Below are 6,161 nucleotides of genomic sequence, written 5' to 3' on the forward strand. Positions count from 1 at the left end.
CAACTTAGCTTTCTCTAGGAACGCATTAAAATTCAACGGAACAACAGCACGGGCCATCTATCTACAACAACATAGACATACAAAATACTATCACATACTAAGTTCATGATAAATTAAAGTTCAATTAATCAAATTACTTAAGAACTCCCACTTAGATAGACATCTCTCTAATCATCTAAGTCATCACGTGATCCATATCAACTAAACCATGTCCGATCATCACGTGAGATGGAGTAGTTTTCAATGGTGAACATCACTAGGTTTATCATATCTACTATATGATTCACGCTCAACCTTTCGATCTCAGTGTTCCAAGGCCATATCTGCATATGCTAGGCTCGTCAAGTTTAACCCGAGTATTCTGCGTGTGCAAAACTGGCTTGCACCCATTGTATGTGAACGTAGAGCTTATCACACTCGATCGTCACGTGGTGTCTCGGCACGACGAACTGTAGCAACGGTGCATACTCAGGGAGAACACTTATACCTTGAAATTTAGTGAGAGATCATCATATAATGCTACCGTCGAACTAAGCAAAATAAGATGCATATAGGATAAACATCACATGCAATCAATATAAGGGATATGATATGGCCATCATCATCTTGTGCCTTTGATCTCCATCTCCAAAGCACCATCATGATCACCATCGTCACCGGCTTGACACCTTGATCTCCATCGAAGCATCGTTGTCATCTCGCCAGCTATTGCTTCTACGACTATCGCTACCGCTTAGTGATAAAGTAAAGCAATTACATGGCAATTACATTTCATACAATAAAGCGACAACCATATGGGTCCTGCTAGTTGTCGATAACTGTGTTACAAAACATGATCATCTCATACAATAAAATTTAGCATCATGTCTTGACCATATCACATCACAACATGCCCTGCAAAAAGAAGTTTTACGTGGCTACTACGGGCTGAGCAAGAACCGTTTTACCTACGCATCGAAAACCACAATCCGGCATAGTGATTGCTTTTTGATCTTCAGAAAGAACCATGTTCATTGAATCTGATTCAACTAAAGTTGGAGAAACTGACACCCACCAGCCACCTGTGTGCGAAGCACATCGGTAGAACCAGTCTCGCGTAAGCGTACACGTAATGTCGGTCTGGGCCGCTTCATCCAACAATACCACTGAATCAAGAATCAACTAGTGACGGCAAGCAATATGTATATACCCACGCCCACAACTCCTTTGTGTTCTACTCATGCATATAACATCTATGAATAAATCTGGCTCGGATGCCACTGTTGGGGAACACAGTAATTTCAAAAAAATTCCTACGCACACGCAAGATCATGGTGATGCATAGAAACTAGAGGGAAGAGTATTGTCCACATACCCTCGTAGACCGTAAGCAGAAGCGTTATGACAACGCGGTTGATGTAGTCGTACGTCTTCACGATCGACCGATCCTAGCACCGAAGGTACGGCACCTCTGTGATCTACACACGTTTAGCTCGGTGACATCCCACGAACTCATGATCCAGTAGAGCTTCGAGGGAGAGCTTCGTCAGCATGATGGCGTGATGATGATGCTACCGGAATAGGGCTTCGCCTAAGCACCGCTACAATATGACCGAGGTGGACTATGGTGGAGGGGGGCACCGCACACGGCTGGAAACAATCAACTTGTGTGTTCTAGGGTGCCCCCTGCCCCCGTATATAACGGAGCAAGGGGGGAGGCCGGCCGGCCTAGGGGCGCGCCAAGGAAAGGGGGAGTCCTCCTAGTAGGAATAGGACTCCCCTTTTCCTAGTCCAACTAGGAAGGGGAAAGGGGAAAGGAAGGAGAGGAGAGAGGGAGGAAAGAGGGGGCGCCGCCCCCCTCCTTGTCCAATTCGGACTCCTAAGGGGGGGCACGGCCAGCCCTAGGCCCTCTCCTCTCTCTCCCACAAGGCTCATGTAGGCCCATTAGTTCCCCCGGGGGTTCCGATAACCCCCCGGCACTCCGACAAATATCCGGTGACCCCCGGAACTCATCCAGTGTCCGAATATAGTTGTCCAATATATCAATCTTTATGTCTCGACCATTTTGAGACTCCTCGTCATGTCCGTGATCACATCCGGGACTCCGAACTATCTTCGGTACATCAAAACACATAAACTCATAATACTGATTGTCATCGAACGTTAAGCGTGCGGACCCTGCGGCTTTGAGAACTATGTAGACATGACTGAGACATGTCTCCGGTCAATAATCAATAGTGGAACCTGGATGCTCATATTTGCTCCTACATATTCTACGAATATCTTTATCGGTCAAACCGCATAACAACATATGTTGTTCCTTTTGTCATCGGTATGTTACTTGCCCGAGATTCGATCGTCGGTATCTCATTACCTAGTTCAATCTCGTTACTGGCAAGTCTCTTTACACGTTCCGTAATGCATCATCCTGCAACTAACTCATTAGTCACATTGCTTGCAAGGATTATAGTGATGTGCATTACCGAGAGGGCCCAGGATACCTCTTTGACAATCGGAGTGACAAATCCTAATCTCGATCTATGCCAACTCAACAAACACCATCGGAGACACCTGTAGAGCACCTTTATAATCACCCAGTTACGTTGTGACGTTTGGTAGCACACAGTGTTCCTTTGGTATTCGGGTGTTGCATGATCTCATAGTCATAGGAACATGTATAAGTTATGGAGAAAGCAATAGCAACAAACTAAACGATCATCGTGCTAAGCTAACGGATGGGTCAAGTCAATCACATCATTCTCTAATGATGTGATCCCGTTAATTAAATGACAACTCATGTCTATGGTTAGGAAACATAACCATCATTGATTCAACGAGCTAGTCAAGTAGAGGCAAACTAGTGACACTCTGTTTGTCTATGTATTCACACATGTACTAAGTTTCCGATTAATACAATTCTAGCATGAATAATAAACATTTATCATGATATAAGGAAATATAAATAACAACTTTATTATTTCCTCTAGGGCATGTTTCCTTCAAGGAGATGGTGCTGGTGAAGATGTTGATGGAGATTGACCCGCTCCCGATGAGAGGATCAATGGTGATGACGATGGTGATGATTTCCCCCTACCGAAGGGATGTTTCCTCGGCAGAACAGCTCCACTGGAGCCCTAGATTGGTTCCGCCAAGGTTTCACCTCGAGACGGCGGCGCTTTGTCCTGAAAGCTTCCCTATGATTTTTTTTCCAGGGCAAAAGACACCTTATACCAGAAGATGGGCATCGGGGGGCTTCCAGGTGGCCCACGAGGCAGGGGGCGCGCCCAGGGGGTAGGGCGCGCCCTCCACCCTCGTGGACAGTGGCTGGCCCCCCTATGGTGCTTTCTTCGCCCGATAGTTTTAATATATATTCCAAAACTGACTTTCGTGGAGTTTCAGGACTTTTGGAGTTGTGCAGAATAGGTCTCTAATATTTGCTCCTTTTCTAGCCTAGAATTCCAACTGCCGGCATTCTCCCTCTTCATGTAAACCTTGTAAAATAAGAGAGAAAAGGCATAAGTATTGTGCCATAATGTGTAATAATAGCCCATAATGCAATAAATATTGATATGAAAGCATGATGCAAAATGGACGTATCATCATACACCATTGCTTGTAGACTCGGGAGAGGCTACGCACGTTGCGAACAAGAATGCTTTCTCTTTCGAACTTAGTTGGTTCGAGAAAGAAAACTTCTTGGAGATCATCGCACGTGAATGGGCAATTCCGGTTAGTGGAAGCACTAGTCTTGAGAGATGGCAAAATAAGATCTGTCATTTGAGACAGTTTTTGCGAGGTTGGGCCAGAAACGAAAGTGGACTTTACAAACAAGAAAAGGAGAGACTTACTCGTTTGATCGAAGCTTTAGATTTAAAAGCTGAAAGTAACCTGCTTATGGTGAATGAGCAAAGATCCAAGTCCGAAGCTGAGCTAAGCCTTCGAGCGCTTCTTAGAGAAGAGGAGCTCAAATGGGCACTGCGTGCCAAAATGCTTAAGGTTGTCCAAGGGGATGACAATACACAATTTTTCCATATGATTGCGAATGGCAAACATAGGAAGAAGAAAATCATTCAGCTTGAACAAGACGAGGGGACAATTTTGGGGCATGAGAACCTGAAATCTTATATCTCTAATTACTATAAAAAACTGTTTGGCCATCCAGAGGCAAGTACGGTGGCCCTGGATGAATCTGTAATTGGAGATATTCCTTAGCTCCAAGTAGAAGAGAACGATATTTTAGCTGCACCGTTTACTGATAAAGAGATTCTAGATGCAATCTCACGAATGAAATCGAATAAAGCACCAGGACTAGATGGGTTTCCAGGTGAATTCTATAAGAAATGTTGGCATATTATTAAGGATGATCTTATGTCTATGTTTCATGATTTCTTTAACGGTGATCTAGAGTTGTTTCATCTTAACTTTGACATGATTACGCTATTGCCAAAGAAAGAAGAGGCAGTTTGAATTGAACAATTCAGGACAATTTGTCTTCTTAACAGGAGTTTTAAAATCTTCACAAAAGTGGGTACCAATAGATTGACACAGATCACACATTCAGTGGTACAATCGAGCCAAACAACGTTCATGTCGGGGCGACATATACTTGAAGGGGTGGTCGTTTTGCATGAAACGCTACATGAAATTCATTCGAAGAAGCTAGATGGGGTTATCTTCAAAGTGGATTTCGAGAAGGCGTACAATAAAGTTAAGTGGCCTTTCCTACAGCAGGCAATGCGCATGAAAGGATTTAGCGAGGTCTGGCGGAACCAAGTGGGTTCTCAAGTCCAGAAGGGTAGTGTCGGAATCAAGGTTAACGATGATATCGGTCATTATTTCCGGACACACAAGGGTTTGAGACAAGGAGATTCCATGTATCCTCTCTTGTTTAATATAGCGGTCGATATGTTGGCCATTCTTATTGGCAGGGCCAAGCAGCATGGGCAAGTGGAGGGGTTAGTTCCTCATCTGGTTGATGGAGGAGTTTCCATCCTACAGTATGCTGACGAAACCATCCTATTCATGGAACATGACATTGCTAAGGCGCGTAATATGAAACTTATTTTATGTCCCGTCGAACAATTGTCTGGTTTAAAGATAAACTTCCACAAAAGTGAGTTGTTCTGTTTTGGGAAGGCTAAAGACGAACAAGACACATATAGACAATTGTTTGGATGTGAATTGGGTTCTTTACCATTTAGTTATTTGGGTAGACCGATTCACCACCGTAAGTTATCCAATAAATAATGGAAATGTATCGAAGATCGAATAGAAAAAAAGCTTACCTGCTGGAAGGGTAAGCAAATGTCTTATGGAGGGCGGCTAGTGCTAATTAACTCAGTACTGACTAGTATGCCGATGTTCCTACTATCGTTCTTCGAAATTCTGAAAGGGGTACGAAAATGACTAGATTTTTTCAGATCTCGGTTCTTCTGGCAGTCAGATGAGGCCAAGAGGAAATACCATCTCGCGCGATGGGACATTCTTTGCTGACCAAAAGACCAAGGCGGTCTCGGTATTGAGAACTTAGAAATCAAGAACAAGTGCCTTATGAGCAGGAGGGCATATGGGCACAGATTTTGCATAATAAGTATCTCCAGTCCAAAACACTCGCTCAGGTTACCATGAGACCAACTGACTCGCCATTCTAGAAAGGGCTTATGCGAGTGAAGGACCTGTTCTTTCGGAGGGTCAAATTCCTGGTTGGCAATGGGATGTCAACAAGGTTTTGGGATTATACGTGGTTAGGAGAGACGCCCCTGGCCATACAATATCCCACCTTGTATAACATTGTGCAACGTAAGGAGAATTACATAGGCACAGTTTTACATACGATCCCCTTAAATATTTAATTCAGACGAGCTCTAGTTGGTGAGCGGTGTAATGTATGGATGCACCTGGTTTGGAGATTGATAGATGTTCAACTCTCTGACCAACCGAATGTTGGGGAACATAGTAATTTCAAAAAAAATTCCTATGCACATGCAGGATCATGGTGATGCATAGCAATGAGAGGGGAGAGTGTCGTCCACGTACCCTTGTAGATCGTTAAGCGGAAGCGTTATGACAACGCGGTTGATGTAGTCGTATGTCTTCGCGATCGACCGATCCTCAGTACCGAACGTACGACACCTCCGCGTTCAGCACACATTCAGCTCGGTGACGTCCCGCGAACTCACGAT

The sequence above is a fragment of the Triticum urartu genome, chromosome 4A (assembly GCF_056163025.1).
Source record: "Triticum urartu cultivar PI428250 chromosome 4A, HENAU_Tu73, whole genome shotgun sequence".
In the NCBI taxonomy this organism is placed as follows: Eukaryota; Viridiplantae; Streptophyta; class Magnoliopsida; order Poales; family Poaceae; genus Triticum; species Triticum urartu.